At 34.9% G+C, this 19,012-nt stretch overlaps 2 pseudogenes; one reads left to right on the forward strand and one right to left on the reverse strand.

Moving 5' to 3' along the window:
• Positions 1 to 3,684: 3,684 nt before the first annotated feature.
• LOC118605078 lies at positions 3,685 to 3,803 on the reverse strand (annotated as a pseudogene).
• Positions 3,804 to 15,294: 11,491 nt separating this feature from the next.
• Positions 15,295 to 15,412, forward strand: LOC118606962 (annotated as a pseudogene).
• The last annotated feature ends 3,600 nt before the right edge of the window (positions 15,413 to 19,012 follow it).

The following is a 19,012-nucleotide window of genomic DNA, read 5'->3' on the forward strand; positions in this document are numbered from 1 at the left end:
CAGATGGAAAATAAGCACATGAAAAGATGTCCAATGTCATTAGCCATCAGGAAAGGCAAATTAAAACCATAATGAGATACCACTACACACTTATCAGAATAGCTAAAATAAAAAATAACACAACGCTAAATGAGGATAGTAAGGATGTAAAGAAACTAGATCACTCATACATTATTGGCAGGAATATAAAATTGTACAGTCATTCTGAATAAATTTGGCAATTTCTTATAAAAATAAACACCTGACTATCATACAAAGCAACAATTGTCTTATTGGGCTATTATCCCTGAGAAATGAAAACTTATGTTCACACAACAACTTGTATACAAATGTTATAGCAGCTTTATTCATAATAGCTCCAAACTGGAAACAATGCAGATGTCTTTCAATGGATGAATGGTTAAATGAACAGTAATATGTACAAAAATGGGATATTATTCCATACGTAAATTAAAAAACTATTGACATATGTAAAAATCTGGATAATCTCCAGGAAATTATGTTGAGTAAAAAAAGTTGGTCCCCAAAAGTTACTTATTGTAAAATTCCATTTATGTAACAACATAACCTGCCCCTTTCTCTTCATCTCGCATTTCTCCACAGTCCAGCTGCAGTGGCCACATTTCTGATCACTGAAGCAATAGCAAAGGCCTTGTTCTGACCAGCGACTTATTACCATTCTTCCAATCAAGAACACTATTGTGCTCATGGGTCCTTCAGATCTAAGCCTAGATAATATGTCTTTAAAGAAGTTACCCCTAACCACTTTGTCTAAAGTATCGAAACTGCCAAACATAGCTTCTTTCTTAGCATGTGTTGAGGTTTGAACTATGTCTCCTCCCAAAATAAGATAGGCTGAAATCTTACCACTTAATATCTCCAAACATGATTTTAATGGGAAATAAGATCTTCTCAATAAAATTCAGTTTCTTCCTTTGGCTCCAACAGTCTGGTATCCTAAAATCCTTTATCTCTTTCATTTTAGCCTTCTTCAGTTCTTCATTAGACATCTTCGATGGGACTAAACACTCCTGATACCAGGAGAAATGATAAGTATCTGTTAGAATGAACTAAAAAATATAAAATATATTACGGAGAGCTTAAGTTAAATACAGAGGAAAATGATGATAATGATGATGATGGCAATGATGGTGATGATGATGATGACAATGAAGGGATAGCCTTAATATTTGAAGCAGTGATAACAACTTAATTCTAAATACAACTTAGTTTTCTCAACCAAAAATTATAATCTTCGGACAAAAAAAAAAAAAAAGACCAGATATTTCTGACTGACACTTGAAATTTAAGAGAAAGCTATAATTATTAGAAGCCAAAAAGAAAAAAAAAAGTCATATTAACTTCAATTTCTTAGTTCATATAGAATCGTTATTACAAAGGGAAAATTCTTCACTTATGGGCAGTACTTAAAGCCAAATGCTGTGTTTCATCGAAACTGGTTATTACCAGCTAAAACTGTTGAATGACCTGAACTTTGAGGAGCCCCTCATGCAGATCCTCACGATCCATAACTGAAGCCTTTCTGCCTAATGACAATGAATAACTTTAAATATCAGCCAACACTAAACACTGGACTCATTCTGTCCTATGCACTGGGTATGTTGACATAAGAACATCCAAACCTGTAAAGAATTTTTATAAAATTTTATTTGCGCCAAACTAACAACAATTGCTGGGAAGCAAGATCGCAAATGCTCCCCAGGATGGCAGTTTGCAGCTTCTTCCCTGCATTTGGAATTAAAGAGAGAAGGAGGGAATGTAAGGAAGATTACATAAATGTGGGAGAAAGCAAGGCAGGGATCAGACTGCAAGACAGTTAAGATTATGTGCTCTCTTTAGGTGGTCATACTTCAGAAGGAGAGATCTGAAAAGATGCATTTCAAAGGTGCATTAATCTAGATGCACAGAGAAAATGGGCAAGGCTGGTTTAAAGCAAAGATAAGCCTTTTAACTAAGAAGTTAAATGCCTGGGGCGTGACTACCCGCCAAGACCTGCTCAGTTAGGAATTTATGATCTGATCACCCTGTGAGATTACTTTCCCTAGAACCCCTTTTTCATCCGCAAATGTTTTCAATACTTAAAGAGCATAACCAGGTAACTCCATTTCTAATACTTTAGAAAATATGACTACTCCCGTCTGAACTTTACTGGTCTGTATGTGAATCCAGTGAATTTCTTTACTGAGTCCCTTTGCTTACAAGTAAATCAATTCAGCTTTGAAGGAAAAAAGCAAATTCAAAACTCTTTAAAGTTCTATTCTTTGGCACTATCAAAGACATGAAATAGACATAGAATACCTAGATTTCAGCAAGATACTGGAAAAAAAATATTCTAGAGATTATCTGCTAAAGAGATTAAACAAAGATAAATAACTTGCTTTCCAAACACTAAATAGTCTCCTATATACAATCTCCTAAAAGCAGCTGATAAGCCTTTTCTATAAAGGAGATAAGTATCTGGTTCCCTCATGTGGTTTGTCTTTGCTTGTTAAATAGATACTTCATTAATTAAGGTTCTCATCTATCTAGCAGCAAAATTATTTTAGTAATCCTGAGGGGTCTCTAGTCTGCTAGAGACCATCACAATTCATCAAAATGATAGAAAACCAAAAGACCTAGAAGTCTGTGTTTTCTTTTTCCTTAAGCCCTCTCTTTTGATATTTCGACAAGCTTGAGATAAAAAAGATTTGTGGTAGACTGAGAATCGGCATATATATTATTAAAGTATTTTTTAATATTAAAGCTTCTTACTGTTAGTCTCTTAAATTTCTTGGCTAATTCCAAACTCTATATGCAAAGTAAGATTAGCAGAGCCATGCATGCCTCTGTTGGGGTTTAACTCCTTTCAAAAGATTAATTCTTACTCAATATTGCCATAGAAAAGATTTTACATTAGATAACAATAAAGTTAGATAGAATCACAATTGGCTGAAAAAGATGGACTCAGATAGCATTGGTTGTTAACTGGTATCCCTTGGATGGGGGTCTCCTGTGCACTGCCACAGAGAGATAGCATGGCTTCTGGGTGAGAATTCCTGTTCTCTTGGCAGTTTAGGGGCTCTTGGATAAATTACTAACTTCTCAGTTTCAGTTTCTTCATCTGTACAATGCTGACAATGCCTTGACTGAAATTGTACCTCATAAAGTTGCTATGAGATTAAATGAGAAAATGTATTAAAACATTTAGCCCTAAAATATTTAGGATATAGTGGGTGCCTAATAAATATCAGCCAGTATTGCGAAAATATGTGCGGGTATCCTTGTACCCTCTTTGCACCACTGAGAACAGTTATAGGAAATTATTATATTCTCAGCTTACTTTCCCCTCCAAACAAGATTAAAATACACATCAAACATCCAACACCCAAAATATTGCCACATATGTAGCTAAAACTATCCTTCTGTGAGCATCTAAAAGAGCTGGTTACATTTTACTACGCACAGGAAAACATCTTTTAAAAATCTATTTTATACATCTCTCTGCTTTTCCTCGGAATTTCTCTCTGTATGACTACTGTCGCATCCATTATTTCTTTTATTTTTTATTTTTTAATTTTTTAAAATTTTTAAAATTTTTATTTTTGTTAAGCAAGGCAACCCTTGGTTGACCTCATAGATTGCAAGGACCTTGTCAGTTTACAATTCCTTATTTTTTATTTTTTACACCTATAGCACCTGTTCTTCCTAGGTGGTCTCCCATCCAAGTACTAACCAGGCCCAACCCTGCTTAGCTTCCAAGATCAGATGGGATCAGGCTTGTTCAGGGAGGCATGGCCATAGAACCATCCATTATGTCTTACTTAGCCTCCCCAGCTGTTTCATTCTCCCCATTTCTCTTTATCTCTTCATTTCCATATTTCTTTCAATTATTATAAATTGAAAATATGTATTTATAAGTTTGTGTGAAGTAAAATAAAACTTATATCTGTACTACCCCCAGTAGATTTAAAGGACATTTTAATCTTGCATGCAGTATTAAGATTTAGTGTCAAAGAATTCCAAAATACCAAAATGCATTATAAAATTTTAAAGGTTAAAATTATTTTATAGAACTCAAAATGCTTTCGTTCACATCCAATAGAATGCCAAAGCAGATGGGTGCTTGCAATAGGTTCATCTAACTGCAAGTAATCATATTGGCCACAATATGTTGTTGGTCAGATTCTACCCTTCAGGGGGCAATCACCCCACGCCAGGGCAAGAAGTAGGGGCCCTAATGGCTGGGAAGCACTTTTAAAAGTGTGCCTCTAACCTTTTAAGAGTGTTAGAAACTCTGGCATCTCAGATTTTATACAGGTCTCCCTTTTCCCAGAATCCTATTGGCTCCAAAGCAGGAGGTGTGCCCTTGCCACCAAAACAAGGCGGAAGAGTCTCCTTTTTGCTCTCACTTTCGATACGGAAGGGCCTCTAAGAAGTCTAAGAAAGCTCTGCATGAGCTCTGTAGATTGACAGCCTCATTAGGCCTCATTAGAAAATAATTTATGTATGTGCATGCATTCCTGTGCATGAATGCTTCACTACATCTCTGTTGATGAGATAGGTTGAAACATATAGGAGAAATCTATCCCAGATAGGCATGTAGGAAAGAGAATATTAGAAAAAAGAAGTGACACCTAAACTGAGACTTGAAGAGAAAATATGAGTTACCCAAGTGAAAAAGGAAGCGAGACAGAAAGTGTCCCAGGCAGAGGGAAAGCAAGTGTAAAGATCCAGAGTAAGAGGAAAGCTAACGTCTTTAAAAACTAAAGGCCAATCTCACTTAGTATTTCCTGGCAGTCTTATCCAGGTACAAAGAGGGCTCAACTCTTCTTAATCTCTTACATAAAACAAGAAAAGACTCAGGCTGGGAGACCTGCAGATGGCCAACGGAAACTCGCTGGGGCTTTGGGGTACTTTCCATTCCTCTCACCTTCGGCACAAAACATAGCTGGTTAGGCATCAACATTTACAAATTTGATCTAGCCCAGTTGCTTCTCAGACTTAACGTACATGTAAACCATCTGGGGATCATGTAAAAATGTAGATTCTGATTTTAAAAAATCTGGGGTGAGACCTGGGAGTCTGCATTTCTAACTTTGTCCCAGATGATGCCCATGCTGCTAATCTGAGGACCACAGTTATTTTTAGCAAGAGTTTAGTGACTCAGTTCACAGCTTGTTCCTCTTAGTGGAACATCAGCATACCCTCAACTCACAATCACTTACCTTGGAAAGTAATGTTATTTCCAGTCTCTTTGATTTTTTACCCTGGAAAAGATTTTAAAGACCATCTGGTCCAATAACCTCATTTTAGAATAAAGGAAACAACCTAGAAATGAGAAGTGGCTTGCTTCAGGTCAAAGAGCTATTATAGACAATAAAGTCAAGAATACCCAGCATTCTTGCCAGGAGAGTCCCTCCCCTCCACCACACAGCTGCTCCTCTTCAAGAAGTCCAGTCAAAAGAGGGTTCTATACTATCTTTGGTTTGTATAGTTGGGAGAAGACTCAAGAAGTGGCATGAAGAGAAGGATGTGGTTAGGGATCCCAGAACCAGGTTATGGTTCAAATTATGGTAGGACTCCAGGCTCCTAATTCTCCATCTAGGCAATTTCTTTTGAATCTCTCTAAGTATAATGTCCACAAACTATATAACCTGAACAACAGGCTTCTCTTTCTTATAATGTTGCATTTATGATACAGTAAAACCCAATGGTATTTTTTTAAAGCATTTTTAGTATTTTTTTAGCATTTGCAAAATTCCAGTAGTCTTAAGAAAATCTCAACCCAAGGAGGGGGGCATAGAATATTGCCATATCTCCAATCAGCATTCTCCAATTAAAAGAGATCAGTAATATGTTTATTTCTGCTATCCAAGTTGTAAAAATTTTAGTCATTAGAAACAACAACAAATCCAGTTTTTCTTATTACACATACATGATTTTATATAGAAACAAAACAAAAATGCCAGATTTAGAATTTTCCAATGCCCATGCCAAGTAATTGGGCAGAGCTTCAAGAATTTTCTTTCCATCTGGGCTTTTTCTATCACTTGATAAATAAGTAGTATACTTGACATTCTTCATTTTGATATTGGACTATCTCTAAGTAACCACATTCAGGCTTCTACTGTTCACATAAATAGCTATTGTTTAATTATTCTCATGTTTTTAAGCATTTCTTTTCATTTGCTTCTTGATTTAAAAGAAAAAGCAAATCTTATTATCCTCTTAAATATCAACTATTTAAAGCCAAGATTAAAAAAAAAAATTTCAGCTAACTTGAGATAAAATTTTTAAATAAACTTTCACAATAATAAAAGATATGTTAGGATGGTTATATATTTTTTTCATGACCCTGGCATTTTAATAACTAAGTTCACAATAATAATGTTTTAGCAAGTTTACATCGAAAATCTCTTGTTAAACCATATAATATGGACAGTTGTGTATGGCACAGCAGTTTGTAGACTTGTAATTGGTGTAATTGGTGTCCTGAACCCTGAAAGATGGAGCTGATCATTTTGGAAATGTAACCAAGTCGTGGAAGCTTAATGTTCTTCGGAGAATCATTGAAGTAAATACGTTCAACATAATAAAAGCCTATTAGTATGTGGTTTGATTTTCCTCAGTTGAAGTTAAACCAGAAGTCACACCTTGTCCCCTATAGACAGAATGATATACATGCATTTGTTTCACTTTGGCACAAAAAGCCTGTGTGCTTTGCTCATCTTCAGAAAGGAGTATTCATTCCAGCATAGTAGACCATGCACATTTTACATCTCCTCAGTTAATAGAATTTTCAGAATATTGAACTAAAAGAATACAAATAGATCATGTTACTCTGCAAACCGAGCCTCAAATGTATAGAATGTAACAAACTTCCTTCTTATCATTCTCCACTTTGGTCTCTAGCAGAGGGTCTGTCCCCAACCACTGGAGGTCATCTATTAAAACTCCATTGCCCAGTTAGTGTCAGAGGCAATCAGAATGTTGTCCAATTACAAAAACACTCATCTGCTACTCTATCAGAAGCAATTGTGTGTACATTCATGCTTTAGAAGATTAAAACATGTTATTAATGGGTCAGTTGAAGGAGGCACACTTTAGTGACTATTATAAAATAGTAGCCTGTCTATGAAAAATTATTTATTTCAGCAGTTCTTAGGGCTTATCTCCTTTGCTTCACTGAGTTAAATATTTACTGAGTTTCTACCATGTGTCAGGCACTAGGCTTGAGCTTGGGAATATAAAAATAAATGAAACAAGCTTAGTCTCTCCTGTGTACGACCACTATTGCCAATAAAAAATGTGATCAAATAAATACTATCAATGCCAAAGGAGATACAGATCTAAATAAGGTATACGTTTGGAAGTAATGTCTCCCTCTTTGACTTCCATAAGAGTTTTCTTCTTTTATAATTTGTCCAACATATAATCATTGAAAATCACCTACTAAAAATCAGGCATGGTGCCTGCTCTTGAGAATATGAACATGAAAAGATACACAGCCTGTATCCTGTATAGAATTTATATGCTAGAGGAAAAAATAGCATTACACAAATTATTACAGAAATAATTAATTTGCTTAGAGCTATAAAGCAGAAGTACCAAGTGCTATAAGAGGACTATTGTGCTCTCCTACAAAGAGTCTGTAGAGCTATACTTGTTTCATCTTTATATTATCCACAGAGCTTGGAAAAATACATGAAAAAAATTGACACTTAAATGAATATTTGTTGAATGATTGAGTCTTGAATTTGAGAACCAGGTCATTGTTTAATTACTCTTTAAAAATGATAAAATATCATTCTTTAAAAATGATAATATTAATCAAAATGACTATATGTGACATTTATCATTAGTGTTCAAGGCTATTTCCAATTCTCCTCCTCCAAGCACATGGCAGAACTGTACTTTTCTTTCCCTCTGAAGATAAGTATGACCGTATGATTTGCTTTGACCCATGAAATATTAGAACTGATGCGTAGCACTTCCAGTTAAAAATCTTTAAGAGGTGTGTTCAATTAAATGCATTTCTTTTCCATGCAATGATGACAATGTTCCAGATGAGGAATGATCATTAGTGTGCTTCCCTGGCTGAACAAAACATGGAGCAGAGCCTCACTGACCAGATCGGTGCATATAATCTAATTGAGAAATAACCTTTATTGTTTCAGTTCTCAACAGATTTTAAGAGCTGTTAAAACAGACAAACAAATAACAAACAAACAAACAGGTTATTTCTCAGAAATTTTCAGACTTATTTCTTGTAAGAGCTTAACCTAACCCAGATTGACTGATAACCCAGATAAAGGTAGACATCTGTGGAAAGTGTAATGTAATGGGAGGATGGCATCCAGGAGAATATAAAATAAACTACTGGTAAGATGAGAGCACTTCTTAAATCTTAGGAAAAGACTTAGAGTGGTCCCTGAAAAAGGAAGTATCCCTTTGAAATGGATCCTAGAAAATGTAATATTTGTCATGAAGAAGTTCGTTATGTAATTATGGAAGGATTTTATGTGTGACTGATAAATTACTAGATTTATTGGGGTGATCACTTTATAAATTATATAAATGCCTAATCACTATTTTGTACACAGGAAACTAATGTAATATTGTATGTCAACTATAATTGAAAAATAAAAAGTATTTTTAAAACAAAATTTTAAAAAGAAATATTGAAAGAGAAGCGTGAACAAAAAGAATGTACCAATGTGTCTCTATTGCACTCTGATTTTAGTCATCAGTTATTATTACAGAATTTTGGTCAGAATGAAAAGGATCGCACTAAGGACATAGAGCAAAGTTATCATTTGCTTGGTAACATCTAATTACCTTTTTCAGATTCTGCGTTCACTAAGCAACTTTCTCTGTTTTGGATTCCTGAATGTATCTTATTAGCTTGCAAAGTATATCTGTTCTTAGGAATTAATAATTTGATATTCTCCTATGAATTTGATCATCTAGAATATATTTTATATTTGATCATTTGAAGGTAATTTGATTTTTTATATAGTTTCTGAGTATTCATCATTGAGAACTAGGCCCTGTGTCAGTGTTGATTCTACTAAAGTATTGATGCCCTAAGACACTCGATCTGAAAATGCCGTCAGCCTTATGTGACACATTTGGTGCTGGAACACAACATTGTCAGCATCTTAACTAAAATAGCAGCTCTGGCTGGAAAGAGTTATATAGGTTGAAGTTATGAAAAATGAGAGAAACATTTACAATAATAATCTTGAGCTTAAAGTTAGACACGACATAGAAGTTAAACTGTTAAAGTTATTAAAATGACGGCTACCTCTTTGCTGTCACAACATACGAGGCAGAATGTTCTTAAAAATCTTTCTGAACTGAATTATATTTTAACATTTAGTGAATTTATTTTTTGTTATTCATAAAATTATATTTTGGGAATTGTTACTAATATGTTTTTATGAGAAAGGTATTATTTCTCTACTTTATATGATTTATAAGCTTAACCAAATACTTAAGTATAATTTTAGTATGTTCAAAATCTCATTTCCTCCCAGTTAAATATACTTTTAATTTTATACATAAGAAAGTAAGATTGGGGAAAGGATTCATGTAACAAAAATTTGATGAGCAATGATCTCGACTAGAGAAATATCTCATCTCTTAAGAAATGGGTTTTAATAATTATTCTTAAGTAATAACAAATGTCCCTGGGATACTGGATAAATTTTAATGGAGAAAAATCATAGTCAATGATTTAAAAAATGTTAACTAGAAACAGAGATGTATATGTACTGAACTTCACAGGAAACCAAATGCATCAATACAATAACAATAATAAAAAAATAGAAATCAATGTTAAGAACATTAACAAAAACACTAACTTATTAAAGATGAAAGGGGAATCAGCAGATAACTGATCGTTATTTCAAAACTGTTCCAAGAAGACACTATAGTCCATGCCTTATTTTCCTTTTGTGCATAATAATATGTAAGAAACAATTTTTCAATTTATGCAATAATATTTATACTGCAATCTCTTTTTAAATGTGTTCATAAATATTAATCAATTCTCACAACAGCACTGTGAGATAGCTAAGAATTATCCAGAGATGACAAACTGAGAGCTTAAAATGATGTTTGGCTATGATGCCAAGGACTGCTGAGAGAATTAATAAGAGAGCTGACAGAGTCCAAAATCCTCACTCCTGGTTGCTGCCAGGGTGAAGGAAACTGTCAGAGCTTTTGTGTCCTGTTTTGACTCCTGTCCTCCACAGCGACACAAGGAGTCAAAAGTACCCGCTCATACATGACCCCAGCATGATCAGTGAAGCCTTCACAGATGCTCCTTCTATCCTAACTCTTGGTGTTTCACAGTGTTGGGTGTCTCACTTCTTAGGAAACAAGAAAATTTTCAAACCCACAATTTAAAGACCTGCCTCAAGAAGTCTTCCATGAGTTTGGATGAGAGAAGTCCACTTAGAGTCTACAAAGGAGTATCATTGCATTCTGCAAAGCTAAAACTAGGACTGATTCATCTGAATTCTTAGTGACTCATACCATCTTTTACATGCTTTTAATGTTATGATTTATAAGTAGCTGCTGGTGACCAACTATCCCGGGCCTGAGGATTTCCTGGTACAAAGGACTTTCTGTATTAACACTGGGGAAGTCCCAAGCAAACCCAATGGTTGGTCATCTTATCTCTCTGGGTAATGAAATACACCACTGTTTCCTTATTTTATGTGACTGATGAAATGAACTTAACCAGCTGTCCTATTTCTGCAGGTAAATAGGACATAGGGGAAAACTGAATTTGAGCAAAATATGTTTTAACATTTATTTTTTTAATATACCTTTTAATGAGTTATGGCCAAATTTTCATAAATAGCAAAACTATATCTACAACATTCAAATTGCCATAGGATAGGACCACCAGTATATATAAATATCCACACTGAAAACTTGTCTTAAGATTTTTTCTTAGGAGACAGACTGGAGAGATCAAACTCTCATCCCATCTCAAAGCCTCTTCTCAACTGTAGCCCTCAGCCATCCTACCTTAGAGCCCTATTCAGAGACATAGGAAACGCACCAACGTTCTTCAGGACACAAGAGAATCTGAGCGGCTGCCCTTTTTTATCCACATGGCTCCTCTCTGTTTCATGCATGCTAGATGAGATTTTCTCTTTGAGATAAAAGTCTCAGTCTTGCTGGTTACAACCTGGGAAGCACAGAACACTCCCTGCTCTCGGTCTCACCACACTCCCTTCCCTTATGAGTGCTCAACCAGAAGGAGAGGAGCAGAGACCAGGCTCATTTCAGTCAAGCAAGAGTTCTTAGTTCTCACCAAGACCCCTCTGACTCTATTCTTCCCATCAGTATGTTGACCTATGCTCTCCTTCCTGGGAGAGAAACAAACTCCTAGGTCATTCATAAGCTTATTCCTTATTTTTTATCACATTATGCTCATTTCCTCATCTGTAAAAATGGGGATAATTATAGTAACTACATCATACGGGTTATTAGGAAAATTAAATGAGTTAATAGATGTAAAATGCTTATAAAATTTTTGACACAAACTAAGCCATCAATAAAAAAGTTAGTTAATAATATATTTTTTTATTTTGTCATGATTATTTAAATTCAAGCTTTAAGTTACAAAAATAGTAATTTTTTTTTTTCTCCCAGAAGCTAGTTCTTACGATGGAAAGCCTTTCTTTTAAGACTGTGGTTCCTGGTGAAGACTTAAAAGTCTACTTTGAAATTCAGATGAGAAAATAACTCTCTTCATTTAGCACTCCTTTGTGCTTTTCTCTCCTTGGGGGCACAGACCTCAGTCTTTTGCCATGCTTTAACTATGAAAGTGTGTCCCTCAATCTCAAATTAAGGGATAAAGAGAAGAAAAAAAAAATACCTGAGTGACAGTGGTGTGACACTAAATTTGAGCAAAAATTTTAAATTTTTCATGGCAAAGTAATAGCATGTGCAAAGTTGTTACATAGGGAGAAAATTCACACTTCTAGATACTTAAAGAAAGCCTTGATGGCTGGATTGAACAAAGCGAGGAGTGTAGCAAGAGGCCAAGATGAAAACTAGAAGGGCCAGATCTGCGGAACTCTGTAGACTCTAGAAGGTGAAAAGGTGATGCGATCGTAAATATAAAATTTTGGCACATAGTAACTCTCTAAATGCTAATTTCTTAACATCCTTTAACATTAATTCCTTTCCATAAATTCCTTCTGCAAAGTAGTTTCTTAACTTCATTATCAATTTCAGTGCTCTTCACTTTTTAGTATTTTAAATTGAGTCACTTTACTTATATATTCTCATCTTCTAAATATCTTGTATATCTGTTTCCATTATGAATACTCTCATCAAAAGCTTATATGACTATTGCCAAATAATGAAAGATTTTTCTAAAATTATTCATTTTTTCTTACAGTATGTTATGATGGGTACCATATACGTATGCATATATACAGACATATATGTGTCCTATTTATATATACAAAGTTATAAATATTAAACAGCAAAAGTCAAAATTACTTATCTTTAAATTATTCTAAAGCAATCTGTCCTATTCTATTCTAAAGCATTCTGTATCACTTTTCATTTTGTTCTTCACATATTTTATTTCAACTACCGTGTCTTTCTCCAAATTTAAAAAATGATCCCACTATTTTGTTATCATTTTTTAACAAATGAAAACATATTGTTTTACATCCATTTCAGTCTTCTACAATTACAACAATGATAAAGAGGCAGAGAGTCTGAAATAACCCATAAACACAATGCTGAATTGTTTTTGGTTGGTCACTACCATGTCAAATGCCTTTGTTGCATTTATTCTAAGGGTAAAAACTAATAAGTGAACTTAACTGCTCAAAGATCACACATTTCAGATCCGTCTACATGTGTGTTTTTCTCTGACTACCGTGGTGCAGTGAGCTGGTTGCACAAATAACTTTGCAGATCTAGGTGGCATTTATATTTCTGTTATCACATGTGTGTTCTATGCACAGATTCTTTAAGTTAAAATAATAATAATTGTTTATTATTATTAATTGTTTATTATTAATTATTAATAATAATTGTTTATTATTAATTATTAATAATAATGGTTTATTATTATTATTAGCAACCACAACAAAATGTCCTTCGCTTTGCCAGCAATTTGAATCTGAACTTGTCAGAGAAAGAAAGATATTGATCAGAGCGAGGAAAATAGGAGGATAATATTACAGACTGTTTTAATTATATTGCGCCTGCATTCACCTGAAAAACTTATCTCCCAATTAATAACATATTTTCAGCTACTCAAAGATAATTTTGAATTATCTATATATCAGATTGACTATCCAAAAACTAAAAGGAATAAAAAACAAAAAGTTTTGAGCTCTTACTACATTAGATTAATAAAATAATTCATGTAGAAATAGAGAAACATTATGCATTCTGTTTCATATATTTTTACCTGTGATGTGTTTTCATTTACATTTATTACAAGTTAGAAAACTGAGGCTCAGAGGCTTTAAATAACTTACCTGAGGTCACACAGTATGAGCCAAGCAGGAATTAGTTCCCAAGGCTTCTGATGCGGGAGACCTGGATTTTTAGGAGGCAGTGGAAGGAGCACTTCCTACAACGCTCCTCTGTGACATAAAATTGCAACCTAAAACTCCAGTCCTCCCCTCCTCAGAGCGCCAAGGCCTGCTACCCTTTCCTTTCATAAAGATGCCTGTTTTACTTCAGCTTGCTCCTCAGGCAAAGTGGTCTTTAAATCTCAAGTCATCTCACTCAAATTTGCAATTTGATCCTAGTAGTTAAGTTCACAGTGCAAATTCAATTTGATCTTTCTCCAAATTATGACCTCTCTCTCCTCTAACTTACTTTTTTCTCTCTCTCCTATGATTTAAACTATAATTACTCCTTAAGTTCTTTCCAAATTATTGTATTCAATTACACATTCCCTTACTCATTGAACAAACATATTCTGACTACAGATAAGTCCTCACTTAACACCATTGATCGGTTCTTGGAAACTTCAACTTTAAGCAAAACAAAACCAATTTTATCATAGGTTAACTAACACACACACAAAATTAAGCTCTTATACATATTTTTGGTCACAAAAAATTACCAGACTTTTAAACAAAGACCCAAAACACTTTTAATATTAAACATTGAAATAAATGTGAGTTATACATAGATTAAAGAAAGATTGCTAAAACAAGTAAAATAATTCTTTTCCAAATCACTTTTTCCAGTTCAGGGTGCCCTGCAGTTCAGGCCACAATATGGGAACCGTACTGGACAGGAAGCCCTTCTATCTCAGGACTTACTTACGTACGCCCACACTCATTCAGACTTGGACAATGTAGACATGCCAGTTCACCTCATGTGCACATCTATGAGATGTGAGAAGAAACCGGAATCCCAGAGAAAACCCATGCAGACATGGCGAGAATGTGCAAACTCCACACAAACAGTGCCCTTCCCATTGATTATTTTTTTCATCAACATTATGACAAATGACGTTGAATGAAAAAGCTGAATTATTTAAAAAATTGCTGGATTTCGTCTATGCCAGGGACTGTGCCGGACACTGGAGAAAGCCTGTGCTTCTTTCTTTCAAAGAAATGGGGAGTCACCTCTGTTTGATCATTAATCTCTATGCAAACACTGCCTATGACCAGATGCCTTTTTTTGTTCCAACCCTGTCAGATCAACTCATATTCTTATAGCAGTCACACAAAACTGGACACCAGCATTTCTTAGAAGACAGTGTACATTGGAGAATGAAAACTGGAAAATAATGGCTCTTTGACCTCGAGGTAGAAATGTCAGAGCTTCTGAATACCCTCAATATCTTTCAGTAGTTACAAACATAACATCCCAGGATTTGTTACACAGAGGTATTTAACATTAATTTTTATTTCCAAGAGCAAAGACAATAGAACACTCCTATGAGGACAATCCTGTTCTGCTTCTAAAGCCCCTTGACCAATCTGGAAAAATTAATCTAACCAGCCTGGAGCCCAGCTATTGCCTAGAGGGAGTCCCTAAGAGTTTGAGATGGACATACAAAATCCTAATAACTAATGTTGCTTAAGGGGATTTCATAGTGCCAGACTTCATCTTAGATATTTTAATCTTCACAGCACCCCATGTGAAGTAATTATCTTACCGTGTTAATAGAGCGAACATACAGAAATGTACATTAAACTTAAATTTACAGCTTAACAAATTGTTGTAAAATGAACACTCATGTAATGTAACTCCTTCTCAGATTAAAAAAAAAAAAAAAAAATCTATGGCCATGCACCCTGAACAAGCCCGATCCCATCTGATCTCGGAAGCTAAGCAGGGTTGGGCCTGATTAGTATTTGGATGGGAGACCGCCTATGAACACCAGGTGATGTAGGCAAAAAAATAAAAATAAAGGATTGTGAACTGACAAGGTCCTTGCAATCTGTGAGGTCAACCAAAGGTTGCCTCGCCTAAAAAAACAAAACAAAACAACAACAAAAAACACTTTCCTTACTTTCATGGAATTCAGTTTCTTTCCATTTCTTTATAGTTGCACAATCTAATTAACGATCCCTAAAATTATCATTTAATTTTTCCTATTTTGGGGTCATACAATAATTTTTCTGTTGTGTTTGGCCTCTTTTGCTTAACATTATGTTATTAAGGTCATCCATTTTGTGACATATATCAGAGGTCCGTTTATTTTCATTTCTGCATGGTGTATCTTTGTGTGGGTATAGCACAGTTGTTTATTCGGCTGAGGTGGAACTTTTGGGTAGTTTCCAGTTTGGACATTTTGAACAATACTATGAACCTTTATGCATAATCCCCCTGTACACAACTGTACACATTTCTCTCTGATAGTGAAATTCTTGGGTTGTCGATTATGGATATCTTCGCCTTCACTAGGTACTAACAAAGAGACTGTACCAGTCTACACCTCTATCAGAGATTCATGAGCATTCTCATTGTCCCATATACTCATATAACGTGTATTATCAGACTTTTAATGTCTGCCAATCTGATGAAATGTAGTATTTCACTGATATTTTAATCTTCATTTTTTTGGTTTCCAATAATACCGAACATATTTATTTATGTTCTATTTATTTGCCCTCTTTCATGAAATATCTACTCAGATCTTTTGCCCAATTAAGAAGAAATAAGGATTTCTATAAGCCAAGTAAAGGAAGTACCTAAGGAGGGAGTGATCGACTGTGTAAAAGGATGCTCATGGGTGTAATAAAATGAGGACTGAACATTGATCATCGGATTTAGCAAATGAATATCATTGGTGAATTTAGAGTTTTGGTGGGGTGTGGAGGAAAAATTGCGTCTTTTTGTGCTTAAAAGAAAATTAGAGAGAAGGGATTGCAAACTGTAAGATAGACAACTGTTTCTATCAGTTTTTATCAAAAGAGAGGAGAGAAACAATTTGATGGCTGCAAAAAAATTATTTTAAGATAAAAAATAAGAGTGTGTTTGTATGATGATGAATATTATTCAGCAGAAATGAAAAGTGTTACAGGAATTTTTATTTGGGGACCACAGTATAAAAACCACTACTCTTTAGTAACAGGAGGTGAGGTACAGTACCTAAGTATATATGGTAGTCAGTAGTGGATATTTTTCCAGAAAAATTGAATCTTGGTCAACACTTCAGAGTGAAGGTGAAGGTGAAGGTGATAGCAATTTGACAAAAGGAAAAACAAGGAATAATCATCTGGGATAGCAGAAGAGTGAATGCACCAGGGCTACTGATTGCCCAGTAGCATTAAGTCCTCATATAATGGTTTTATGTATTTTCTTCAGCCAGGTTCATCTACTCAGGTGCGAATACAAAAAATAGAGTTGACACCTGTGTATCTGTTAGCTAACCTAAAAACTTAGTAGCTTAAAACAATATTTATTATTCTTCAGGAATCTATGGTCAGCTGAGTAGTCTTATTGATCTGGGCCAGGCTGATTGAGGCTGATTGAGGCTGGGTTCATACACAGTCTGATATTAGCTCATCGTCACTGAGAACTGACTAGTTTCAAATGGCCTTGCTGTCATATCTGGTACCTTATAGGCTGGGATGACTGGAGCAACTGGGATAATGTTCCATCATCCAGCAGCACGGCCAAGCCGATTCACATGGTAGTAATGGGGTGTCAAAAAGAGTGCAGAGTCCCTCAAGGCCTCTTGCAACTCAGGCCCAGAACTGGCAAAATGTCTTCCACTGCATGATGTTGGCCAAAGTGAGTCACAAGTCTAGACCAAATTCAAGGAGTTGAGGAATAGACTCTATCCTTTATGGGAGGGGTTGCAGAGTCATATTGCAAAGGACGTGGATACAGAGAAAGGAAGAATTTGAATTGTTTTAGAAATCTACCACTACCAGGGTTGTAACTTTTTATAAGAGTTTAAAATGTGAAGGGTGAAGAGTGAAGGGTATATCAATTGATTCTAATGATTCTCCATAAATATTTGGCCGGGCAAAAAGAAGTGAGAACATAATGGTAATGAAGGACAGTAAAAAGGAGGTGAGAATTATTGGATTGTAGAGATCAGTGAACTCAAAGGATTGTTGGAGTTGGAAGCTTATGGAGAAGGTAGGACTGGGCTACTGAAGTAGCATGAGTGACAAGATCATGGTAGAAGAGAAGTTAAAGGCTAGAGTATCGAAATCATTAAAAGTTAAGAAAAAAGTGGAGACGGAAAACATTCCAATGAGTTAGGAGTTAAAATCTTCAAGGAATGGGAAATGTGGAGGAGGGACTGAGGTAGGTTGGTAAATATATTAAATAAATATGTATGTATAAATGTAAAAATGTACATGTTTCGTATGTTGGGATTGGTCTCTAAGAAGGTTCTTTTAATTTATAGGCAGTTATTTCTGGGAAGAGAAATGATAATGTGTTAAGTAATTGTGAAAGAGAATTTTCACTTTCATTCTATTTGCCTCTTTTTGTTGTTCTACGACACACATGTATTATGCATAAATAACTTTAGTCTAAAAAAAATTTTAAATAGAATAGTGAAATGGAGCTTTAGAAAAAAGCATAAGTGCCTGACTTCTTGACACATGGATCTGGATTTGAATTTCATTTGTAAAATGAATTTACCCTTACCTACTTTAAGTGAGGTTATTATTTACTATCCCTAACACAATGCCTGGCACATGGAAGAAGTTCGATAATGTTTGCTATCTGTCTACTCACTGACAAGCCCCCCAGCTACATGTAAAAGCATTGTGTGTGCACACAAATGCATGCCACAAAGAGGGACAGGACAGAGAAGGACGCGTGTGGACCCGGAGCTTCTGTAGCACTTGTGACTCTCCATGGAGTGCTTTTATATTTGAGAGTGAAAAAGAAAAAAAGATAAAAGGAGAAAATTGACATGTTGTTTAGATTGCTTGTTTGGCTAATTTCCAGAAGATACTACTAATAAATTATGCATATATCGACACTTCGACTGTAAACCATAAGCAACACTTATTCAACAATTCTCATTAAGAACTGTTTGTATGTCTAAACGACATTTCAAAAAGATAGCTTCAAGAACAAGAACAAGTTGCTGCAGATAAAAGGCATTACTTTTCAAGGTTTAACAGTCATAATATAGAGAGTTCAGTAGGCAGTATGGTCTCAGTCTAGGTGAGATCTAATAATAGAAACTAGAACTCTGTGAACCTCATGATGAAATATATAAGCCAAATTTTCCAAGTTAAGTATTTTTCTACATGATATATTATTAGAATTAAGTATTACTGGGTAAGTTAATTCTTAGGTTCCCAAAATGTTGGCTTAAGCCTTTTTTACCCTGTGATTATTTGTACAGCATTCCTGCAAGCTCTTGGTGTGAACAGTGAAGAGTCTACCACAGGTCAAATAAAAAATTAGTGCCTGATACACTTATACTGGTATTTGATAGAACTAAAAATTAATGGTTGTCAGAACACTGCCTGAAATTGTGGCTCCAAGCAATTAAACTCTTTATTACAAGTCTGCG

This window comes from Rousettus aegyptiacus, unplaced genomic scaffold (genome assembly GCF_014176215.1).
Source record: "Rousettus aegyptiacus isolate mRouAeg1 unplaced genomic scaffold, mRouAeg1.p scaffold_m13_p_1, whole genome shotgun sequence".
Lineage (NCBI taxonomy): Eukaryota > Metazoa > Chordata > Mammalia > Chiroptera > Pteropodidae > Rousettus > Rousettus aegyptiacus.